Source organism: Telopea speciosissima, unplaced genomic scaffold (genome assembly GCF_018873765.1).
Source record: "Telopea speciosissima isolate NSW1024214 ecotype Mountain lineage unplaced genomic scaffold, Tspe_v1 Tspe_v1.0067, whole genome shotgun sequence".
Taxonomy (NCBI): Eukaryota; Viridiplantae; Streptophyta; class Magnoliopsida; order Proteales; family Proteaceae; genus Telopea; species Telopea speciosissima.
The window spans coordinates 1-8,872 of NW_025317403.1; positions in this window are offsets into that span (position 1 = coordinate 1).

Below are 8,872 nucleotides of genomic sequence, written 5' to 3' on the forward strand. Positions count from 1 at the left end.
CTACATATTATACTACGCAAAAGAAGTTTATAAACACAAAAAGATTAGCCTGCTCTATCAGGCCAGATCAGTAAACGCGCATGCATCGCATCCCATGATAAACTTCATGAACTTCAAACTTCTGCACCGTACGGTCCTCATCAGTGTGGAAGTCCGAAGCCGAAATAACCACATCATCTGGTTTCTCAGAACCAGCTGCACTATCTGAAAAAGAAGATGCACCACAGGGGTGAGCTCCACTGAGCCCAGCGAGGGAAACATGCAAACACAAGCATATAGTCCATGATGCCTACATCTAAGAAAGCTACTAACATCAATGTCTAGGTCTCATGAGGTATAAATGCTACTGTAGTAGGTATGACATCCTCAGTCACGGAATGAACTCATCGGCCTTCCCAAGAATACCACTCTATTACGGTGGGGACCTGCCAGTTCCGGAATATACACATCAGACCTCGACGAACCCCCAGTGATAACCTTACTGTTATTCCCATTCCGGTATGTACTCATTAGACCTGGGACAGTGAATGACATTCCGGTCTCTTTTCCCCAAATGTATTTTTTTCAACAAAATTTGTGCAATCCTTGATAGATTCATGTGGTTTTAAGATATGTTAAATAACTTTGGCCGATCTATCACTTGATGTAGTAGGAATTATTTTTCTGTTATTAATTTTTTTTTCTTATAAGTTCGGGAAAAATAAATGATTTATTTGAAAACAAAAAAATTGGAAAAAAAAGGATGAATAGTGATTGTTTGGAAATGATTTTCATATATGTTGAACAACTTTGGATGCTCTACAGCCTCATGGATCAATTTTTTATTTTCACCCATCAAAACAATTATTTTATTTTTCAGATTTAATAAAAATATTATTGAAATTAAAAAAAATATATAATAATATTAAGGAAAAATACTTGTTGTTTATCGAAAATTATGTACAACACATGTACATAATGTTTAACTTCAAATGGTGTCAAATACATCATTACATTATATTTTTCTTATACTTTAAGGTATAAATATTTTTAATAAAAATTTTAAATATTATTTTTAATTAAGAAATAAATACTAGGGTTAGGGGATAAATAAGAGATAGTTATTTCATAGTTTTAGTAGCTTGACATTATGTTTAACAGTTATGAATAGCATACTTTAAGTCTTGAATACATTACTTTAAGTGAACCATGGTTATTAATACATGCTTTTTTATGTAATAGTGTAAAATATAAGACATTTTATACACAATGTCTGATATAGCATGACAACATGGAGTCCCGATGTCTGAAGACAAAAAGAAGTCCAAATGCAATTATTGTGGAAAGTTGCTATCTGGAGGAGCCACCAAATTAAAGCAACATTTGTCTGGTACAGGCAAGGATGTTGCCTCATGCCCAAATGTTCCTACCCAAGTGAAACTGGCAATGGCACAACATTTGAAAGGAGGAAGAATAAAGAAAGCTGAGAGGGAAAGAATGCAACAACAGTTTGATGAGACAGTACTAGAGAAGCCTGGTGTAGAGGTCCGTGGAGGAGATGATACTGACTTTAGGCCTCCACCTAGTGAGTTTCAATCAGAGGCTGAATGGAGAATTTACCAGTAGACTTTGGCAGAGAATAGACAAAGTTTGTATTTTGAGAATGTTAGAAGATATGAACAAACAAGAGGAACTGGTGGATCTGGCTTAGCTGCACTAGTGCAAGAAGATGAGAGGAGGAAAAGCACTGGGACAAGAAATATACTATGGCCCCCAACCCGACCACGAGCACATTCTCCAGAGCCCATTTTTGAGTAGGATCCAACAATTTTTAGGCAACAAGATGCCTACCAGCCAACCATCCTGCAAATGTTTGGTGATAAACAAGAGGAAGCACGGAAAGCCTTCAGCAAGTTCATGCTTTACCATGGCATTCCAGCTAATGTAGCATAAGGAACATACTATAATGCATTCCTTGACGCTGCAGGGAGGGCTGGCCCAGGATGGAAGGGGCCTTCACCACATGAATTATATAATGTATATTTGCCTCAGGAGGTACATGAACTAATGTGGGAGACATATGGGATTACTCTTATGGCTGATGGTTGGACTGGACCTACTAGACTGTCCATTATAAATTTCATGGTGAGTTGCAATGGGAAGATTGTATTCTTGAAGTTTGTCGATGCATCAAAGCATGTAAAGGATGCATCATACTTATATAAGGAGTTGAAGTAAGTGGTGGACGAGGTAGGAGTAAAGAACGTTATCCAAATTGTGACGGATAACGGTTCCAACTTTAAAAAGGCTGGAGAGAAGTTGATGAATAAGAAGAGTAGGAGGATCCGGCTCTTTTGGACTCCATGTGCAGCACATTCTATTGATTTAATGCTGAAGGACATGAGGAAAAAAACTTTGGTGGCGGATGTGGTAAATATGGCAAGATAAGTGACAAATTTTGTGTATAACCATGGTTATGCTTTAACCTTGTTGAGGGAAAAATGCAATGGAGATTTAGTGAGGCTTGGTGTCACTCGATTTTCCACCAATTACATTGCATTGAAGAGCTTTCAGACGAAGGTGATAGGTTTGAGGTCTATGTTTGCACGTGAACAATGGTTTGGTTGGCAAGGTTCTAGGTCAGAAGAAGGGAGGGCAGCACAACAGACCATTGCAAGTGACGGATTCTGGAAGGACTTGCATAAAGTGGTTGCCATATTAGAGCCAGTGGTGGTAGTACTGAGGATGGTTGAGAGAAGAAGCCTACCTTGGCCAATATTTATGCTGGCATTCAAAAAATGAATGAAATGGTTAGAGCTGCTATACCTCAAAGTGCAAAGTCCTACATTAACATCATTGATGAGCGGTGGGAGAAGCACTTGAGTCATCCATTGCATAAAGCTGGTGAGTTCAACATACTTTACACTTTAAATGTTAAAACTTTTTTACATTTTCATATTCAAAACCCAAAGGCATTAAGTCACTAACAAATATAATTTATGAATTATAATTTTATCCCTTTAAAATATACATATTCTTAATATTCTATATTTGTAATGCAGCCGACTGGTGGGTGCTTTATGGTACAAGTTCACCCAACCTGAGGAAGGAGCAGTGAGAGTGCTCTCACAAACTTGTTCATCCTCCGGATATGAGCGCAACTTGAGTACATTCTCATTGATACATTCAAAGAGGCAGAACAGGTTAGGTAGCAAACGACTAGAGCAGCTTGTGTATGTGCACTATAATATGAGATTAAGGATGAGGCACATACGTGAAGGAATTGAAGCCAATGACAAAGAACCCATTGAACTGTTCAACATTTTCTAGGAGAACTCTGATGAGGATGAGGATCCCCTATTCCAGTGGGTGAGGGATCGTGGTACACCCGATATGGATCAGCCTGGGGGTAGGCCCGACCCCACCATTGCGTCTGTAACCGATACTGATGTTGAGGAATATATGTTGCAAGAGGGGCGTGCACATTCAGCGTCACCGAGACCTTTTGAGCCTGCTGTAGGAAGTCCTGCTGATGATGATGATGGTGGTGATGATGACAGTGGTGATGCTGATGGTGGTGGTGGTGGTGGTGGTTATTATGATGATCGTCATGAGGGGATGCGCGAGCAGTACCAGTATGAGGTAGGAACGCAGGGGGACCCTGTGCGTTTCACCGGTGAGTCTCAGTTTGCGCATGCCACTCAAGATCAAGACCATGGTGGCCACCCTAAAACATACAAAAGAAAGAAGGGTTGCCAACACTCACATCAGTCAGATGCTCAGGATGATAACAGCAGTATGAACACCATGCTTGCAAGTTTCGGAAGCATGAGTATAGATACTACTAGTGAGCATTAGTCATGGCAATCATCTCAGCATCATCATGGGTATGACTATGGCCAGGAGAGCACCGGTTCTATGGTCAGTATGGGCAGTCAGCAGCTGAGTATGATAGTCAAAGCTCTGGGTTAGGTTTTGGGTACATATTCCCAGTCCCAAACCAGCCATACATGCCTCAAACTCAATATGACAGTAGCAGTGGATCTTACACCTCATACGAACAGCCTCCCATGTACCCTAAGATAGGGAGATTGGTATATGTTGGTCAGAAGACTTATATGGCAACTGTGTCACACTATGTGCAACACTACAGTAATTCCATGACATGGGAATTCTTTGTGGATCAATGTGGGGATGAATTTATTACTCAATTATATTTTATGTAACAAATTCAGTGAACATTGATGTAATGTACTTTTTATTTGAATGTTTTGATTGATATTATTATGTACTAATTAGAATGTTTTGATTGCTAATTTGCTAAGTTTTACTAAATTATATGTAGAGTAGGTTGTTTTAGACTTTTAGTACGACTCGTCGCCTACCAACCTATGGTTCAAAGTAAAATTCATATTTGGACTTGTTTTTTGGCAAATCTGGGCATGCCATTGTGTTTAAATGGCCTGAAATATGCTGGATACCAAGTTTCAGACCCAAAATATGTGTAAAACCCACTGAGTTGGGGGTCCGAGTAAAAAAAAAATAAATTGCACCAACTTGCCGAGATCTCGGCTAGACTTGGTTTTTGGTTTGGCAGAGATGCTACCGAGACCCGAGTCTTAGAACCTTGACCAGTACATCATCATCATTCATACAGTTCTAAAGTAAAGTATCAATGCAATGCAACATGCCGATACATCCTAATTCACATGCAACTAATGCAAAGAATTAAAAGCTATAAAACTACATGAACTGAGTTATATTTATGATGCATGACATTGCATACTTAAGAAATGATAATTAAGTCAATAAACACACAAAATTAAGTTCAAATTTCCCTTATCTGATATAATAGACTAGTCTAAGCCAGCAAAACTCCAATAGTCCAGATAAACCACACAAAAACAAATTTATACAGCCCTAAATAACACAAAACATCATAAATTAGACTTTATGTACTTAAATTCTTAGGGCCAATTTTCGGGCGGAATAACTTTGCCATACTCGTTCGGTTGGCCATTATAATATGTATTTTGAAAATAGGAGAAAGATCAGTAGGTAACACCACTAATTTAGAGGAAATATCGCCCAAGTTCTTGGACTCTCGGGACCGAAAGAATGAGACCCAATCCAGCATAAAGTACATAAATTCCTTGAGCAAACTACCAGGCAGAATAAAGTATCCCATAATCGTCTGGTTCGCAATTATAATGATATGTATTTGGAAAAGGAGATAGAGATCTGTAGGTGAAACTGATTTAGAGGTAATATCAGCTCAGCTCTTGGATACTCCCGACCGACAGAATGAGACCCTATTCAGTAGAATGTACTAAAATTCTTAAGGCCAACATCCGGGAAGAATAACTTAGCCCATAGTCATCCGGTTAGCCCATACAAGACCCCTGGGTCTCTGGAGAGGATTTTGGCAAGGTCAGAGTTTTGAACACCCACGGAATGGAAGAACTCAAGTTTCGGAAGAAGGGTCTCCGTAGGTTTGGCCAGCAGCAAAGTTGGGCACTTTCTGATGAGCATTGAAATCTGTGTTTCGGTGAAACCATGGTTTCTAAAGAGGGTAAGAATCATGTCTGGTCTGTCGGCGGTTTTAAAACTTATTTTTTTGGATGCAGAGATGGCAGCTGTGGGTGAGAATCCACATGAGCTAATGAGGTAAGAGACCACGAAATTGTTCTGAGTCTGATCTATGGGGCTTTTTGAGGAGATGAACCTGAGAAATAAAGAGTTTTGAAGAAAACCCAATTGGGCCATTGAATCTCGCACAATCCTCCCGATTGGGAGAAGATTCTTCAAGAGGAGATTGACCATTATGGATTGGATGCAAATAACTTACCGATTACGAGTAGATTGATGGAGGATTTCGGTTGCTACGGTCCTTTTGCTCGATCCTCTGCAGCTTCATTAGCTTCGGCAGTCGAGTCAAGACTCAGGAACTCTCGTCTCCCTGAAAGCCGTTGGGCGTTCGGACCCTAAAAGTGACGCTTAAGCGTTTTAAGCCTGAGCCCTGAGGTAACCCAAAGTTAAGGGTACGGTTAAGGGTGTTGAACGATACGGTTTCAGTTAAACCGTTTAATTAAACGGTCTCCATTTTGAAACTATTACCAAACTATTTCTCATACGGTTTTACGATTCGGTTTCAGTAAACAGGTTTTGTTTGATTTTTATATATTTATGTACATCTAAGAGTGTTAAACGGTTCAATTCAATTTAAACCATTTAATTAACGATCTCAATTTTAAACATAATCGAACCATTTATTAAACGGTTTCATTGTTTCGAATTACGGTTTGATTCAATTTTGATAAACAGTTTTGGTTTGATTTTTACACCCTTACTTTTTCTTTTTTCTTTTTTTTGTAATGAAAGAAAAAATTTATATTACTAAATTAAGAAGATGTATAGCTATTATCTAACCAAGTATCATTAGTAAGTAGGGTTAACCTAGCTAACGAGCAAAGCCAATAAAGGATAGGAGGGAAAGCGGAGGACTTGAACACGATGTCAAAAGAGCTATCCACAATTTTCAAAAAAATAGTCCAAAACCTCTAATGGCCATGGGGAAAGGGATGGAGTTGGAAGAAGTCCAGGCAATTTGTCATTGTAACACCAAACTTCTTTCAGCTTCAAACCTCTCGATTTGGCCAGATCAAAACCCGTGAGGATGGCTAGCAATTCAGGATCCAACTCATGTTGACTTCTTAGTCTTCCGGCAGTTAACAAAACGAATTTCCCATCTAATAGGATTCCTAGGGTCCATCCAGAACAGCCTATGTCCGTTGGATCAATCCCTGCGCAAACCAAAACAGGAAAATCCAAAGTAGGTAAATGAGGTAAAGGGTGCACAATGAAGTCTTGATTATTAGATAATACAGATAAGGTAGAAGTCGAGGGGGGGGGGGCGGAAATAGAGAGGTCCTTTAACCAAAGTTCAACCCTCTTTAATACAAATAGAGGGTTGGGTTTAACAGAATGAAAAAAGTAAATTGTTCCTGGAGAGCCACATAAAGTAACAAGTAATAATAAACACGGAAAAAAACCAGACTAGCGAATGCTTATCAAGCTTGCGGTTGAGAAAAGTAGAAATGCAGAATTGTCTCAGAGATGGGGAAGAGATGTACTGTGATTTGAGACCCAAAGGATCAGCTGCCCAGATATGTTTGACCCAGTCACAAGAAAGCAATAAGTGCCAAAGGGTCTCATTACAAGTGCCACAGAGAATCCTTAACCGGAATCCCTGCATTTAATACACGCCAGAAAAACAATTTCAGTTTCGGATGCAGGTTAAGATGCCAAAAAAATTTCCACCAAGAGGAAAAAGACAAATCATTGGTAGAAGTGTCGGAGAGGAAACGGTATGCACTTTTGGTAAGAAAACGACCATCCTTAGTTAGAGTACACCACAAGGAGTCGGGAGATTAACTTTTCACATACTTGTCGGGTTCGCTGTTATAATAATATGTTTATGAAAATGGGAGATAGAGATCTGAGAGTGAAACTAATTTAGGAAATATCGGCCCGGTTCCTGGATTCTCTGGACCGACAGAAAGAGACCCAATCAAACAAAAAGAACTAAAATTCTTCGGGCCAACTTCCGGGCGGAATAACATTGCCCATACTCTTCCGGTTAGCCATTATAATATGTATTTTGAAAATGGGAGAAAGATCAGTAGGTAAAACTATTTTAGAGGAAATATCGCCCAAGTTCTATGACACTCAGGATCGTAAGAATACGAACCAATCCAGCAGAAAATACATAAATTCCTTGAGCAAACTTCTGGGTAGAATAAAGTTGCCCATACTCATCCAGTTCGCAATTATGATGATATGTATTTGGAAAAGGGAGATAGAGATCTATAGGTGAAACTGATTGAGAGGTAATATCAGCCCTGTTCTTGGATGCTCCGGACCGATAGAATGAGACCTAATGCAGCAAAATGTATTAAAATTGTTAGGGCCAACATCCGGACAGAATAACTTAGCCCATACTGTCTGATTAGCCATTATAATGTGTTTAAAAAATGGGAGATAGTGATTTGTAGGTGAAATTAATTTATAGGAAATATCGGCCCAGATCATTGATTATCTGGACCGACAAAATGAGACCCAATCCAGCTTAAACTACTAAAATTCCATTGGCCAACTTCCAAGCGGAATAACTTTGTCTATACACGTCCGGTTAGCCATTATAATGATACGCATCGGAAAAAGAAGATAGAGATCTATAGCTGAAATTGATTTTGAGGAAATATCGGCCTAGGTCTTGGATTCTCTGGACCGACAAAATGAGACCCAATCTAGCATAAAGTACAAATATTCCTTTAGCCAACTTCCAGGGGGAATTAATTTGTCCATACTTGTCCGGTTCGCCATTATAATGATATGTTTTCGGAAAAAGGTGAGAGATCTGTAGCTGAAACTGATGTAGAGGAAATCAGTCCAATTCTTGGATTCTCTAAACCGACAAAATGAGACCAAATCTAGCTGAAAGTACCAAAATTCCTTGAACCAACTTCCAAGCGGAATAAATTTTCCCATACTTATTTGGATCGCAATTATAATGATGCGTTCTGAAAATGGGAGATAAAGATCTTTAGGTGAAACTAATTTAGAGGAAATATTGGCCCAGTTCTTGGATTCTCTAGACCCACAAAATAAGACCAAATCAAGCCGAAAGTACTAAAATTCCTTAAACCAACTTCCAGACGGAATAAATTTTCTCATACTCATCCGTATTGCAATTATAATGATAAGTTGTCGAAAATAGGAGATAGAAATCTTTAGGTGAAACTAATTTAGAGGTAATATCGGCCCAGTTCTTGGATTCTCTGGATCGACAGAATGAGACCAAATAAAGCTGAAAGTACTAAAATTCCTAGAG